At 45.4% G+C, this 17,429-nt stretch overlaps 1 long non-coding RNA gene across 2 annotated transcripts; it reads left to right on the top strand.

Annotated features, from left to right (window-relative positions):
• The first annotated feature begins 8,639 nt into the window (after positions 1-8,639).
• LOC119655290 lies at positions 8,640-9,602 on the top strand. 2 transcript variants are annotated; one of them, XR_005249899.1, is made up of 3 exons: positions 8,640-8,773; positions 8,859-9,192; positions 9,265-9,602. It is a non-coding gene; the product is annotated as an uncharacterized LOC119655290 (long non-coding RNA). The 2 variants fall into 2 exon arrangements; XR_005249898.1 differs by having other exon boundaries at positions 8,657-8,842; positions 8,900-9,192; positions 9,265-9,600.
• Positions 9,603-17,429: the final 7,827 nt, after the last annotated feature.

Below are 17,429 nucleotides of genomic sequence, written 5' to 3'. Positions count from 1 at the left end.
CTCAAGTCTCGGAAGTCATCTGGATGGGATGGGATGATTGGCGAGATATACAAAGCTGTCTAGCAAGCGATTCCATTTCATGTTCAGTCTCTATATGATTGCTGTTGATGGGAGATGCTATTTCCATAATTTCTGGAAGACTGCCAGCGTTGTTGTGCTCACAAGAGAAGGATAAGAGGAATCCTTGATCGTACAGGGCCATATCTCTTCTCACGGCTCTTGAAAAATTCCTAGAGAGGATTATGATCCAACAACTGGGAAGAAAACATTCTATTTGGCGTCGAATAGGCAGTAAGGCTTCTGCACTGGTAGATCTACCGACGACGCCTTAATGTATGTGAAAAACTTTGTTGTCCATTGCGTTAGCAAATGCGTCCCCAGAATGCTTTCAAAGGCACATTTTATTACCTGTGTTGGGCATCTGTGTTGTCGAAACTTTTTCAGGGTGGCTACCAGGAATTCGCTGTGTAGAAGAGGTACCTCTATGGTAGGAAACCATTCGTCCAAGGTGTTAGCGTGCATTTATGTATTAATGTGGAGCACGCCTGCCCACAGGCGTCTATCGCAGGTGCATTTAGATGGCACCTGAGGATGGACAAACTGTTGGATTAGCTAAATTCGGTTGTTGAATGCGTTAAGCTCCTCATCCTTCTTGTAAACGCGTGGAAAACCTTTCCGATGCTACTAAAATGGCAACCTACGCTGCTCCCTTTTAGGAAATTCAAACAGAGTAAATTTGAAATATCAGCAGAAAGTGACACACTTAGGATTCACAATCGCGGAACTCATGCGTTTGTGCCCGTACCTGATCGAGCTCAGAACGCGTTTATCCAAATTAGTATGTATGTTAGGGCGTGTGATGAGGTGTGAATGGGTTTTAGCAGGAGAACTGCTGGATGCATATAAGTGGAACTTTTCTACATTGCATGTCTACATTCCTATTGAATTCGCGGTAAAGAGTGCCCATACTGTCTCTCGCAAACGAATACCGTTTTCGAAAATGAACTGCCCACCAAACTGTTAAGTTCTGCCTAAAAAAAATATATTTCCTCCCTTGTCTTCCTTGCCAGTTTAAAAGCTTTCTTGAAATGCCATCTAAATCCGGAGCTCTTTAATCGGGAATCCCTTCACACAATTCCTGAAGCTACCGCGCGATTACTGGAGATATGTGACACTCATCACCCAAGTTCATTTGCCACCCCTATCGATAGGCTGATGGTTGTATTCGGCCAAATCCTTCAGTGCGGATAGGCTGAATTCCCTTTCCAGGGTTCTCCAAACTTTCTCCTTGGTAGTGGTCTCTCCGATGTTCTATGGATCGCTTTTGTTGTATGAGTTTGTGATGACAGTACAGGACAGGCAATCGCTCCACGCTTGTTAGGGGGTAGCGTTATTAGCTTGTCTTCCTGTGCGCCGCACGGTTTCAACCGCCACCATGCAGGCTTTTGTTGAGTATTCCTCCTCTAAATCAAGAGGTAGTTGGGGTGTCACGGCCTCCAGGATCAGGGGATTGGTTGTTGGACGAGAGTGTAACACCTAAATTCTAGCGGCAGATGGAGCGAATGTGAGAAAGGTCGGGTCACATACGAGTGATTTAAAAGTGTGCCATGGAAGTTCTGTCGTGGAGATGGGTTTAATCCTGATGGGACATAGTAGCCAGAGCAGGTTTCTCTTCTCGCGGAACCTTGTCTCTCTTCAGGATTGTGTTCTTTCTGGAGCAGACTCTGAGGGCTGGTTTCATGTTCTCTCTTTCTCTCCAGCGTACTGCGACATACTTAATGCATGTGTTCGTTTAGTGAACGGTATTTTTGACTCTTCCGTCGAAAGAGGGAGTTCCTTGACTGTGCTCCATCTGAAGCATGATGACCGAATGGCCTTAGTAGCCGTGGAAGATAGTCACCAGTCTCGTGTGTTTTGGGTTAGTGTTGACTTGTGATGTCTTATTTTCTGTTGCGTTGGACGCAGAGCGGGAATTGACTGGTGGAAAGATTTGGCTGATTTGCTAATTCCAATCAACCCGTTGGGAAGTGTCGCCCTAAGAACTCAAGGGGGAGGTCAGACCGGATTCTGCAAGGGACTTATCTAAAGTGGCTTCTGCCGCGAAGCCAAACCGGTTATCTGGCACCATGGGAACCGAGATGACCCTCTTATTTGCCCGGTTATTTTTGTGCCCACATCGTGTGCAGAGCTTCTCGTGGGCTCAAGCATGGAGTTGCCCTGCACGACTCGGACTTCGTTTCTCTTAGTTGCAGCAGAGGTGTTAGATAGGCCTCGCATCCACTGGTATGAAAGCTAAGCCTGCACTGAGCATAAACGGCCGCTGTGCCAGTCATAATGGGGCTCTAATTGTGGTCTGCAGATCAATCCGTATCCAAAGGGAACCATCGTGGGATAATGGCCAAATGGCAGGTACTCACGTTAAATCGCCAGGATTTTCTGTCATTCCTGTTACTTCCTTAGGTAGCTGTCCCTATGACTTCCTTATTGTTCATATTACTGATTCAAACGGCCTTTCTTTCGTTACAACCTGTGTGTATTTTTTGTGTTTTCGCCTCCGTTGTCGAAGAATTTTTCCATACATTGTCAGACTTCAATTTTCCTTTGATGGAATGGCTTAATTCCCCTGGTTTTGCAGTTCGCCCTAAATATATTACTCCCTCTTGGGTCTCTTAGTGTCTGCGAACTACTACTGGGTTTTCTAAGGCAATGTCCATTGCAATCAGAACAACTGTATCTTTGGCCTTGCTTTCCTAGTAACCCGGTCTGTCTTAGTATCATTGTCCACCATCCGTCTTTTCATATGTTTCTCTAATCAATTTTGAGGTGTTAAAGTTGTGCACTGCAACTCTCATTAAGTACACTCACAGCGAGGGTTGAAATCTCACTTGAGCGCCGAGAATTCAGGATATTTTGGCGAGATCCCCGCATTTCTCGTTCATCGCCCGCTCCTCGCGTTACTACTATAAAGTTCAGAGATTTCACTGCCAATTTATGGGGCAATTGAAGCAAAAATGACTACTTCCTCAAGAGAGGCAGCTAGGTGGCCCAGAACAGCCACCATTTCCCTCCACCCCATTCCCGAAGCGGCCTCCACGTGAGTTGCCGAGCCGGGCTCTGTCCAAATCCTTAATTGATGACGATTTAGTGTTGCTACAAAAACAACGGAAAAAGCTCCTGGCAGAATTACAGAAAACTAGTTAGGATGCCTAACGTAAACCTCCCTTTGTAGCTTTGAAACTTGGTTGATTGTTGGTTTGTTTCTTTGTAGATTTGATCTAGGATGCCTCCGTATAGTTCTGAGTGTCACTTCAAAATCAGGTGCAGTTGCATCGTCTTGGCATTTGATTCTGGAGGTTAGAGCGAGTAGCGTGGCTGATTCAGCGCGTTCTGTTCAAATTGCCTTTGTCCGCTGGAGGTTGCGTTACTTTTGGGTGCTTGCAACCGATTCACTGATAAAGGCTTAGATAACTGCTCCTAAACTGGTTTCCCGTTGCACTTTATTAACGGCTTTTCGGTGAAATTCCTCGCGGATCACGAATATAAGGTCGACAGGCGGGATTACGTTACAATCGCTAATACAAATCGTCTCACGGAGGTCTTCTTTTCTCGGGGTCACCAACTTTCAGAATAGGTTTTCCCCCCAATGTAAGATGAAAATCGGTTTTAATTTTTTTCGACTTTATTTACTTTTATACCATTTCTCATGACGAACTCTAATATTTGGTGCTAGGCCGTCAGCTGTTTCCATGGCTGCTCACTGCGGCGGCAGAGGCGAATTCGCGGTGGCGTTCAAGGTTGCGCCTCCGATGTGCCCCCACACCACAATAATTCAGTTATCGCCACTTTGGTCTTCAAAAGATAACACTGAAGTTAACTTGAGACGGCACAAGATAAGATGCGACTCGAGGTGATTATTATTTTCAAACGAGGAAAGGAAAGATTCAACTCTTTAGGGCAGGAGGAATGTAAAGACATCGGAGAGATCACTACCAAGGGGGAGGTTTGGAGAGCCTTGAAAAGAGAACTCGGCCTATCTGTACTGAAAGATTTGGCAGAATACAAACATCAGCCTATCGTCGGCAAACTGACTTGGGTGATGAGTGTCCCATATCTCCAGTAATCGCGCAGTAGCTTCAGGAATTGTGTGAAGGGATTGCCGATTAAAGAGCTCCGGATTTAGATGGCATTTCAAGAAAGCTTTTGAACTAGCAATGAAGACAAGGGAGGAAGGCAGAACCTCACAGTTTGTTTGGCAGTTCAGAGTTCTATTCATTTTCGAAAACGGTATTCGTTTGCGAGAGACAGTATGGGCACTCTTGACGGTGGATTCAATAGGAATGTAGAAATGATTTGATCTTCCTAAGCCTTTGTTGAAGCTGGTCAAAAGATTGTTTTCCGAGAGACCTTTCTGTTACTGGCAGACGAAGGATCCTGAAAGTAAGTCAAATACTGCGTACTTTTTATCCTCTCTGACCAGGAGGGCAGACGAAGGATCCTGAAAGTAAGTCAAATACGGCGTACTTTTTATCCTCTCTGACCAGGAGGGCTGGATTACTGATTTGGCGGATAAGTTATCTGTGGTTGAAACTGGAAAATGCTCGGTAAACGCAATGGACTCAATGGGGCTGGTAATTCCTGGCTGCAAGGGGCTAGTGTGATCTTGGCGGGGGACAGGACGGGAGCAGTAATGATTCGAGGTTGAATGAATTGAAAGAAGTTGTTCATTACTTTGAAGTCGAACTGTGGAGGGGAGGAGGGCTTGTCAAAATGTAGCTACATATCGGTGACCCGGATATTACTTTATCTACTGTCTGTATGGATAGAGGGGGTGATAAGCTCACTGAACCGAAAATAGATGAAGTTAGTTTCCCACCTGATGTCTTAGACTACTTGTTCGTTATAGTGAAGATGATGCCAGTTGACTTACTTGCTTCTTGGGTCCATCTTATTGGAGAATGCAAACGTCGGGAGTGCATAGATGGTTTTTGAACGCATGAACCCTCTTCCTAACATTAGGGATTAGACGGAGCGAAGCCATGAGGAGGGAAAGTTACAAAGATCCATAAAGGACACGGAGATTATTTCAGACAGCAGCTGTTCTGTTTTTGATTGGGTAGCAGCTCCTGCTTCGAGGCTGAGGACCGAAACATGAATCATAGGTTGAAGGCAAACCAATGCTCCGAGAATATAGTTGGGGAGAATTTCATTTCGGGGAATAAAGGGCTTGACTATAAGCTACCCCCGCAATCTTGGAAAATTTGGGACCAGTTGCTGAAGAAAACAGAAGGAAGGGCGGTCCAAAAAGTCCAAGTAACAAAGGTTTGTCAGCAATTTTGTTCCAAAAACCGCGTGGGACCGAATTGGGAGGAGAGTGAGGCGGTTGATTGCGGAAATATTTCATCCTGCCCTTCAGAGCTGATAATCACTAATATTATCCTGTTAGTGGGTCATAATACAAGTTAATCTGACAGAGCTATTGACGTACGATAAAGTTGTATCTTTCACCCTATTTCTTCGCTTCTTCGATGTATGTGGAAGGCACTCGCCTCATATTAATCTATCAAAACTTGTAAATATCTTTAGCAAATTTAATCGGTTTTATTATTAGCCACACGATCCCTCGATTAGTACTTCAATTTCAGATATATAAAATCGGTTAAACCATGATAAAAATACTGTCGACGCGTGCATAACACCACGCATCTTCCCCTCCCTAAGAAAGACTACACTTTCGTAGTCTTAGGCAAGAGTACGAAGAAACTATCTTCGTACACCCCGTAAACTTGTGGTCGCGCGGCGAATGTTTACCAAGCTCATAAACAAATCGTTGCAATTCAAAGTATATTTAGCCTACCTCGAGTACTGTATCTAAATTTAGTTTGTACACAGCAAATAGAATCTTTAATTTCGCTAGAATATGATTTTGTCCGTGGAATTCACGACGGATTTCAGCCGCCTTCCATCTATCTTTTGGGTTAGCTGGGGACCTACAAATCAACGATGAAATTTGACGGTTGGTTTGCAACCTAGGCTTGTTGGGGTGGTTTCCGGAATATCTTATGGGACTCCTTGAACTAGATTTTGTGTTAATTACGTACACAAATATTATTTAAACATTCGGCGCCCAACGTGGGTCGCCCGAGAGAGTCTGATAGGAAAACAATGTGCGTCACCATTAACGATATTATCTCAGTAACGTCGTTATGATAGTAGCATTATCGCCTTCCCTGCGTGTTGCGTATTCAATTCCAATCTCTGTAATGTTGTTATTTACGCTTCAAGAGCATTGTTTGGATTTTATTTCTCTTGTTGTTTTGTTCGCCATTATCGACATTGTTTGCGGTGATTTTGTTGTTGCGGCTCCGAGCGTTTTCGCACGATACACTTCAGAATATATCGAATAGAAAGTAAAAGTGTCGTCAATCTATTCGTCTTATGGATTTCTTTCTCCACTTTAAGATGGCCGAAGTGACTCGGGAGAAATAAGCTGGGCCGACTAGTTAATGCCATTACATAGTCAAGTGATTCAATGAAGTGTATATGGCCATCAATGGGGCTGAGATGGTTCGAATGGTTGGGTGAATGTTGGACGGGAATATCTACGAAGAGAAGATATAAAGATGTATGTTTTGCAACAAAAAGATAGTGAAGATAGGTTTTTGGAATGTTGTGAATAGATTGGGGGGTGTTATGATGGGGACTGTCAGATAAGCTAGGATTATTATTTGAGCCTCTTTGCTGTGCAGGAGGCAATCAAAGCAATTCTTGAAGTCAAAAGCACATCCCAAAACAAACAAATAATCCGCCTTAAAACAGAATTACCGCCTATCAATTACCTTTAAATACTCAAGAACACGAAGCAAATCAGGGCAAATGTCATTGCTACTATCTCTCCGGTCTCCGTTCCTCTTTTATTTTCGTAATTCTCCCATAAAAGTCCATTTAAAGCTTTATTTCCGACGAATAATTTGACGCTTGATGCTGTTTTTCATTAAATCGCGAGTCGAATAGCCAAAGCGTTGTGCTCCTCCATCTACCGCCTACCCCCTTTTGGGCGCCCTCCCGCCTCGCGCTAGGTTCCCCATTGCGGTTAGTCGAGCACACTAAGATATCGTTGCTTACGAAGAAAAGTAGAAAAACCAAACACAGCAAAAGTATTGAACGCAGCCAAGATGGGAAAAGAAAAATACCAAAAAAAAAAAGTATGAAACAAAAATCTGTTATAAAAGTTTTGGTGTTACAAAGAAATCGAAAAGTTGCGGATAAAAAAAAAGTCAATTTGCATAAATTAAGTTGAACAAAATCGTAACAGAAGGGCGGGAAGCATAACGACTTGGAAACAAGGACCTTATTGTTTTAGGAGGAGCGACGAGTGGGTTGCAAGGTAGACAGGAGATGGGCCTTGAGTCTAGGCCACTCATCTGAATGAAATTTGCAAATTGTACCTGAGTCCATTCTAATAGCGAAACAATACAAAAAAACATTTTTGAAACTTCATATGTTCCACACCCACATTGGGCGCCGAATTTGTAAAGTTAATTATCTCAAAGGATACCATGAAAAAACCTTCCCTTTTGCCTCCTATCGGTAGTCTATTTACCCTCTGTCTAGGTCTGGCTGGATGTTCAAGCCAGCCTACCTACATGTGGACACAAATTGCTTATTACTCTCGGCAAAGTGTACGAAGAAAAGTGGCGACAATTCAATGTCGCCAGTGCACACTGACAAAACGGCGGGAAGCTACAGGCAAACATGTCTACGGCCACTCGCCTTCGATGCCGATAGCATTGGGGAGCAACAAGAAAAAATCGAAAGGAAGAAGAACAAAATCCTTAAAATGGTCTGAACAAAAGCCAGTAACAAAGATACGAATAGCAATTCCAGAGCTCCACTACAGGTTGCACCTGACTCCTCGCCGCACCGGGTGGTTCCCGCGACCCGTTATGGAAATGTGGAGCTTTCGACGTCATTATCATCATCGCCGTTGTCGCCACCGCTTGTCGGATTCAACAAGAGAGAGGTCTGCCTTGAAGCGCACAATCGGTCCCCACCCCCTGCCGTCCATCCACTCAGTCTCCCCGGATGGGTCTTGCAACACCCATTCATCCATCCACGGCCCATCTGTGCGACCGTATGGCGTGTGCTACAAGTCGAACGATTTGTATCGAATAAAAGCTTTCTCACCTCCTTGGCGCTCCTCCCCCGTCCCAAGTTCCCAGGTTCAACACGCTGCACGGTATCCGCACGTAGAGCCCCTTTTCAGCCCCCACAAACGACCGTCTGTAGGCATGCAAACAATTGGCATACTGGCATGGTGCAAATGAACCCTCCACTGTCCGTGGCTGAAAAGGTGCCGCGCGGCAAATATACCATTGTGCGCGTCATCTTGTCACGCTGACGGCACCAATGACGTAAGAGGCAGACCAGCCGCCAAATATTATGCCGCAAGAGCCTATCGCGGGACTCAGTTGAAGCAGGTGTGCATTACTCGGACCGAAGAGAGATTAACACTCCCTTCGTGGACCAGGCTTTTCTCTTTCCGAACTTGGCTCCTATTCTCTTGTGGCCAATTTGGTCGCTCTTTCACGATGGGAGAGCTTAGGGAACCTTTGAATGCCGGAAGTCGCTCAGTTGCTCTCATTCTCGGCACGGTGTTTTGAGTGTTGGGTTTTCGGGTTTGTTTGTGTTGACACGAGGCACTCTCGGTTGGCTGAGTGTTTGTCAATTATTTGATGTCTGTTTGCGCGTGTTTACGTAAATGTTTAACGAGGTTGTAAGTTCGCTGCCGCCTGTGGATCTCTGAGTTGTTGTTGCTTCAATTCTTGCGCCTTCCTTTGTTTTTGTACTTTTTCCCTTAGCATTTTTTTGTTTTGGACTTTTTTCATCGCTCCCGTTGCAGCCTATTGTAAGGAAGGCGTTGTTGTTGCATCAGTTCCCGTTTTTCTCTCATTACCCACTGGCATCCCATTAAAATATCTCAACGAGAACGCAACGGGTCACGAGGGTGCTTATCGTGGCGTCGTCGCCTTACTTCGCTTCAATTGAATTTCTATCGCGTAATCGATAGATAATTGGTAATCGTAATTTTCATAATTTTTGGCTTTTCTTTTCACTTGGTTTTCCCCCCGGACTCGGGGGCCTTCTTCATAGCTCAGCTCTGTGGAAAGCTCCGTCATGGCGAGACACTTACGAGTGAGTATATCTTTTTTACATACAAGGTCAGTAGCATGGATGTAGGGGAACTTAATAACGCCAACTTTGCAGCTCTTTGTAGCAGGTCTTAGGCTGCTGATCGACTGTATGTTGGGGCAAGAGACTGCGGTAGGAGGGGCAGTCGGTCAGGCAATTTGATGGACGATTTACACAGGCAGAATGGAGTGTGACGGAGAGATTTGCATATTATGATAATAAACTAGGCGAATTAGAACGATAACAGACAGTTAATTGATGTTGTGTGTGCACTTGAGGTTGCGTATTTTTACTGTTTAACCGTTAAATATTTTGGTTTAGCAGGCATTGTTTTTTTTATTGGATTTCATAGAAGGCCAACGGTATTATGAGAAAATGTTTTTCCCGAATTTCTGGAAAATAAATTTCTGATTCGCATCTGACTTCCAATCCTGTAAGTTTACGAAATCAAATTCCGATAATTTTGCATTTTCAGATTTTGTTTTTTTACGTACTTTGGTAAGTTAAGCGTCAGTTGATTGCCACTTAATGCAACTAGTTACCATTTCAGGAGGCTCCCTTCGATATGCCGGCAACAGACCCAAAGGACTTAGGTTCCTCCGTAAATCACATAACATTATTTTGGCTTGATAAGCTAGATTGTGATTTGAAAGCTTTTCGACCCCATCTGGAGAGGCGCAATCGATGAACCGACAGAACAGGATGAAGACGAAGCCAAAGAGAGTACTTTAACCTCTGTTCGAAAGCGGACGTAAACCCATGAGGGAGCGCCGCTAGAGTCGTGATATAGCGCTTCAGAAGCCGTTCATCTCCACAAAATCCTCCAGGGGTTATTTACGTAAGAAAAGAAATGCCCTGGCAGCTTCCAGCGACCTCTGAATGTGACAACAATACCGATAGTCACCAGAGAAGCTGCTGGAAATCTGCGGTCAAATAGGAGACAATAAAACTCTGAGTTTGGATGACATACCAAATAGGGTTCTTAAGCTTGCCGTCAAACCCAGACCGGACATGTTCGCAGAGTCTTCCGAAGCGTGCATGTCCGGGGCGATCTTTGCTACGGTATGGAAGCATGGTTGGTAAACCTCCAGGTGGGATTCCTCCTACAAACCTGTATATCTTTTGGACACGGTAGGGAAAATACTACAGCGAGTAACACTTTGTCACGATTACTTATCTTGTCGAGGTGAGGGAGATCCTCCAGGAAACGGGACATAACACCTGAAGCAAGGCAGTAATCAAAATCCCAAGCCGAGGTGTGACTACCGGGCCGAGGGCTGAATGCTCACAGTGGTTAAGATGTGGCCGTAAACGGTGAACTCTGGGTACCAGGCGCTCCCCAGTTTCAACTAGCCTTGTCTCGGCAAAAAAGGGGCTCTGTCGAGATCGACCTACTTTCCTCGATAAAACTGAGGCCACGGCAGCCAATTATGAAAAAACAAAAACCTTTTAAACAAATACAGTTAAACCTCGATCGTGACGATCCAATCCCGAGTGGAGGGGCAACCCTATGCTCATCGATGGAGAGCCTGAGTCTAAACTCGGATTCTACACTTACTCAGGTGGAAACCAATCTAATTGGGACCCAGTCCTTAAGAGACGAGCCAAAGCAGGCCCCTTCTGTCAGTAATCCTGACCCCTAGGCTCCAATCGGCGCCAGCTGCTGAGGCTAAAGTCTTGCCCATCGGTAAGCACCTGTCCACGGACAGCAAATTGCCTCCGGGGAAACCGCCTTCGGGCAAATGACAACTTAAGGGCTGTGCCAAGGGTGATGGGAAAGGATCGTCCGGGGCACCTGCGGCTAAGGGGAAACCGAAGCGGCGGCGGTCCTCGGACGATCCTAACTCTTCGACAAAAAAGGCAGCAAAGAAGGCTCGGCCGGCAACGGCTGGGCTTTCATTTGGAGCCAAGGTTATCGAAGCCGATGGATGGGTCTTGTATAACTTGTAAGCTCTAAGAATGGATACCCTGCTGTGGCTCCTGGAGGACAAAAAAGTCTTCGTGCAAGCTTTTGCGGACGACTTAGCGATAATAATTACCGGAAAATTTGCGGACACAGTATGTAACCACTTAAATGCAACTCTGCATGAAATCCATAGTTTGTGTCTCCTCAATGAACTCACGGTGAACGCTAGGAAAACTAGACTAGTTATTTTCACTAGGAACGTTTTGTGGGGCAGCTATACGCTAGCCCCCTTAGCAGGGGCAGAAATCCAGCTGGCACAAACAGTCAAGAATTTAGGAGTACGATTATAGAACTGGTCCGACCCCTCGGAAAAATGACGACCATATTCCAGGCGAAGATATATGCCATTTCATTGGCAGCAGAAGAATGTCTGCGACAGAAGTGGAGGGGTCGCACCATTCGAATCAGTCGGGTGCCTTATCAGCACTAAACAGCAACAATATATCAAACCAGTTGGGGTGGAGTTGTCATCAGGTGCTGCTGAAACTAGGTCGACTGAACGGAACATTCCTGATGTGGGTACCGGGGCACTCTAACATCGCTGGTAATGAGCAAGCTGACAGACTGGCTCGCCGAAGGTCTGGATCCACAATGGTGGGGCCAGAACCAGCTTTTCGAATCCGGCCATCCATTGTCAAGTCTGCTCTGGTGTGAAACATGTACAACGATGTCCTTAATCTTCCGGTTCCGGAGAAAGTCACGATGGAGGGTTACGCCCTCTGGTTGTAAACGTAAATCATCTCGAAGATGATGAGTTATACTCTTGCGAAGCGATAAGTGCTGTTAAGGGTTGGCTAGACAGTTCTGGTCTGATGCTTGCGTGTAGCAAAATGGAAGCGGTCTTCATTACCAAGCGCCGCACTTCCAAACCAGCCATCAAATACTAGGAATCGTCATTTGTTTTCGCTTGGGCATATCGTCCGCCACTTTTTGCAGGCTTCGACCCTTATATGATCCCATTTTCGTTCGAAAACGGAAAAGCTCATTTGCCTAAGGAGGGTCAGCCTTCCAATTTACTCGGGTGCTACGCAGGTCGTCAGCATGTGCCGAAGAGGCGTTATAAGATCTGGCTGACTACGGAATCGTTGAAAAGGATCAACGAACGGAAAGTATTGAAAGTATTGTTTTCTTCGCTACGGATATCGGGGGATGTGATGCGTTCGAACTCCGATTAAGGGCGAAATCGTAACATGTTCAAAATAGTGCGCACCGTGACAAAAGCGAATTCTGTTGTTTTGCTCGTCATGGAAGCAGAAGCTGCCGCAGATTGAAATGACTCGCTCATATCGTATTACTGAATCGGCGGAAAGAACACATCGTCACGGTTACTAACTTGTAACGCAGAGATTGCTGTGTGCTGAAGTGGGAGAAGATCGCTACCTAACACGAGAAGAACCGAAAGGATATCTCAAGGAAGTGTACTGTTGCCACTGTAGTTGGTTGAAGGGCAGGCGCATCACAATCTGCAATGACATCCAGGCTGTTCAGATTCAATCTCCCCCATGGCAGGACCGGAACCAGAAATTGGAGTAGCAGTAGCATTGGCTAAGGATGTCTTCAAAAACTGGGAAAAGGTTTCCCGCCATGACAGGTGGTAGAGCCTAATTGCTGCTAAACACACTAAACTTTTCCTGTCAGAACCGAACATGCGTACTGAAAAGTTTATCCTGTCGAAAAGCAGGAGGACTTGCAAGAGTATTGTAGGCATTCTGATAGGCCAAAATTCACTAGTTGGACATATGTTCAGAATAGGAATTATTCAAAATGATACGTATCCCTCCTGCCATGAGAAAGCGGCCAGTCATCGCAACGTGTGGGTACGGACTGCTCTCCAAATGGAAGATAATGCATCCGCACAGAGTAAGGCCGCTGGCATGTGGGTCTTCCCGAAAAGTTATTCATTGCTGCTCCTTCAGTTTCTGTAAATCTGGTACTTGTAAGGAAATTCTGGGAATCGGAGGGTCGTCGTTAAGATTCCAAAGAAGGGCGCCCGTCTTAACTACTTTATGCCATCGTAAAGATAATGGCTAAAATAATCATGCAATGCATCGACATTTCCATGCCTTATCGGTATCGGTGTGTTCGGATAGCTGAGTGGTTAGAGCACAAGGCTGTCATACCGAAGGTCGCGGTTCGAATCTCACTGGTGGCAGTGGGATTTGTATCGTGATTTGACGTCGGATACCAGTCGACTCAGCTGTGAATGAGTACCTGAGTCAAATCATGGTAAAAATCTCGGGCGAGCGCAATGCTGACCACATTGCCTCCTACAGTATACTGTAGTGTACCCTTACGGTCTTGAATGAAGTGCTCTAACCCCCTTCAAGGCCCTGATCCAATATGGATTGTTGCGCTAACGATTATTATTATTATCGGTAGAGAGCAGGCTCTGCCTTCTCACCTGTTTACCCCGTCACCCACCTGGCAATCATCCTGGAGCAATGTGCAAGTTTGCAGACCCTTGCTTCACTTGCTCTTCATCGATTTCGAGGAGGCTTTCGACAGTGTCACCAGGGAGTGCATCTGGAGTCTTCTACTCATAAGGCGCAGCCCAGACAAACCAATAGGTATCATCAGAGCGAGACATGATAACGAAAAAAATATCAAGCGCTGCCCCGAGATAAAATCCAGCCAGTTATGCTTGCATTTTGTCATCCATATTATTTCTTCTTGTTATCGGTGGCGTTCTTCATGCTCCCTTGCCTTGAGGACATAGACTATGACTATGGACTACGACATCCTTCCTCAAACACCGCGACTACTCTCATGACATCTGTTTGTTCTCTCATCGGGTTAAGGACATTGACCAAATAGCTTTGCATTTGGAAAGAGAGTCAAGTGGAGTTGGACTGAAGATAACAACAAAACAAAGATTCTCAGTTTGACAGGCCATCTCACTTTCCCTGTCTGCATTAATGGACCTGGATCGAGGGTCGAAATATCAAACTGACTTCTCAGAAGATTTCATTTGATCATAACAAAGCTTGATAGGGATTGAAGCTAGACTGGAAGCAAAGTAGAAATCCGCGCCATCTCGAAAAGTCTTATCTTTACTTCTACATACAATGCATTGGACCCGTTTGTCCTTGGTACTTTTTTACCCATACTTTTCATAGCACTACTCATCAATTCTCAAAAGATTGACATTATATTTCCTATGAGCAATACGACCCTTTCTTTGTCCACGTTCCTACCTTAATAAGGGCATCCTCCTTCTTATGAGAATGACAGGATAGGAATCCCAAAGACCGCGGCTCTTAAAGATTTGAGACGGGAGGGTCATGGATTGGCTATGTGATCCGCCGTGGAACTTCCCTCTCGATCGCAGCACTCTGATATCGAGTTTTACGGCACCACGCAATTGATCGATCTTCGCCCCAAATTCCTGAGCTTGGCTAACACAGAGCCGTACAAGCTCACGTCTACGGGGCTTTAGTATTCGCGTATCTTCGCGGCCAATTTCGCCATCTATTTTTAGGTTTCCAGAGTACATCGGCCCTCTCCAACCATCCCCAATCACTTAAGTTATTACAGACTATTCCTGATTATCAGGGTCTGGTCGACGATAGATCACGAATCTTTTGGCAGGACACCTCAGTGAATTATTGAGGAAGAAGAAAAGATCACGCAGGAATGCTAAATCCTCCATCAAAATTTCCCAGGTTGTCGTCGTGAGGCTGAACCCCCAAAAGCCTTAAAAGGCAGAGAAGTTCCACCCTCAACGAATTCTTGGCACGGAGTGCTCCGTGCCAAGAATTCTTGGCACGGAGCTGCTAGGATACTCACATTAGCAAAAGTCCTCAAGACCTCAAATGAAATGCCGGAATTGTGGTTCAGCGGAAGCCTGCGATGGGAAGGGTGAATGGTGAATGAGATAAAAAAATCTCTCTCATGCAATCACAAGGCTCTCAATGCCAGGGACCAATCTTGTCCAAGGTGGATTCAGCACATTTAATTAACCGACTTAAAAGCCGCCTATGAGAGCATATCCATGGTAAAACTGTACATGGCCATGAGAAAATTCGGTATTCCGACGAAATTGAAAGGACTGACTAAGCTGACCCTGGCCAATGTACGGGGCCAGATAAAAGCATCAGGATCAATCTCGAGACCATACAACATTAACAACGGTCTAAGACAAGGGGAAGCCCTATCATGCGTCCTATTTAACCTGGATTTAAGGAAGGTGATTCTCGACGCAGACGTCAATGCGAGAGGGACCATCCGCTTCGAGTCCACCCAGCTACTGGCCTAGGCTAACCTTATGGGAAGAATAACCAGAGCTGTACAGTCTACCTTCGTACAGATCGAGCAGGCGCGAGATCTTGGGCTGCACATTAATGAAGGCAAGAGGAAGTACATGGTGGCAATGTTAGCGCCAAAAACCAAAGAACAGAAAACATCGAATCCCCCCGGTCAAACGAAAGCAATTAAAATAGGAGACTACAACTTTGAGATCATTGAAAAGTTCCCCTATCTAGGATCGAAAATCACAAACGATAACTATGCTATGACGATGAAATCCGCGCACGGTTGTTGGGTGCCAACAGAGCCTATTTCAGCTTACAAAAACTGTTTCGCTCGAAACGTCTCACCGTAGTGTCAAAACTCTTACTGTACAAAAATATGATCTTGCCAGTTATAACGTATTCCTCGGAAACCTAGGTTCTTAGTAAGAAAGCTTCGAAATCCTACCCCCGTTTGAGAGAAGAATCCTCCGAAGAATTTTTGGTCCCCTATATGAGGATGGACGGTTCCGTAGCCTACATAACGACGAAACCTATGAGCAATTCCACGACCATCTGGTGGTGGATAAAATCCGGCTCAACAGGTTGCGGTGGGCGGGCCACCTAATCCGTATTGATGAGGATAATCCAGCCCGGAAAGTCTATAAGGGAAATATCTACGGTAGAAACAGAAGACGAGGCAGACCCTTGCCGGGAATTGTGCTTGCCTCCGACGTACTCGAGGGCTGCTTCTAGAAGAGACTAAAAAAGGCTGTTTCTAGAAAGTCAGTCAATGAGCGAGATCCGGCAAATAAAATCGATAAGGTACACGCGCGTCCCATGGTTGTGAAGTGTCTCGGGATACCTGATGGCAGGTACTTCAACTGCTGCAAAGTGTGGCAGAGGCCACCGTTTTTAAATTGACAGAGGTGGTCTGTGCTTTGCGTTCGGAAAGTTGAACTGGATCACAGATTCGCCTCTCCATCGGCGATAGGTAATTGTCAGGACCTTCGGTAAGTACGGGGAATGCAGTTACCTTGGTGGGTTCTCTAAAAAAGTTACAAATTGTACCAGTCCCTACATTTTCTCTTCAAGAGACTAGACTTGCCGGGGACTCTGGTAGCGGCTACCTGAAACTTAGCACCATGTTGCTTGACAATTCACGATCCTTTGAATAGATGGCACTATCTAGTTGATAGAGGCGTTGAAGACTCGGCTCCTTCCGTATCCCAGAATCAAAATATAACACCGCAATTATTAAAACTGGCGGCAGCAAATTGCTCGTCGATTCGGTAGACATGAGTGGATTTTGACGAGCCTTTTCTTCGCGCTTCATTATCGCGGATATCAGTATTCCTTTTTTAGGTGCAGGTTTTCTATGCCACTATGCATTGCTACAGGAACTACACAACAGGTCCCTCACTGGCTCCAAAACTTTCCTTAGATCAGGAGAAAGAATTTCGTCCTGCTTTAAATACCCAAAGAATTCCGAACCGACACCAGTGATTCACGATTTTGTCCACTCTGTCGTATACTATCGTATTTTCTCAACCTTGGATTTAGTGAAGGGGCATCATTAAATGCTTCTCGGAAACGGCATTACGCTCATGTTTTTGGACCCTTCGAGTTCACTAGGATAAGTTTTGGACTGTACAATGCCACAGAAACCTTTCAGAGATCTTCCCATTCTCTGCTGCGCATGCGATGATGTTCTGATCGGGTCTTCTTCTGAGTAGAGAGTTTAGAGAACCTTAAATTCATTATTCAATGTCTTCTTCAGGCCGGTCTATTACCCGTGATTGAGAAATGCCAATTCTTACAATTGTAGGGGAGATTCCTCGGCCACCTGATTACCTTTGAAGTCATCCAACCGGGTTCGGTTCAAAGGCCAAAAGATTTCGAGCTTCTCCCTTCTGAAAAAAAATTAAGGACCTAAGAAGGTTCTTAGGAATGTTAAACTTCTGTAATCAGTCGATGCTTAACGGCTACACCAGCAGCTGTCCAAGCGTTTGAAGCCACTAAACTCGTGGAAGGTACGCTTCTGGCAT

The sequence above is a fragment of the Hermetia illucens genome, chromosome 4 (genome assembly GCF_905115235.1).
Source record: "Hermetia illucens chromosome 4, iHerIll2.2.curated.20191125, whole genome shotgun sequence".
Lineage (NCBI taxonomy): Eukaryota > Metazoa > Arthropoda > Insecta > Diptera > Stratiomyidae > Hermetia > Hermetia illucens.
This window is presented reverse-complemented; position numbering and strand designations above follow the sequence as displayed.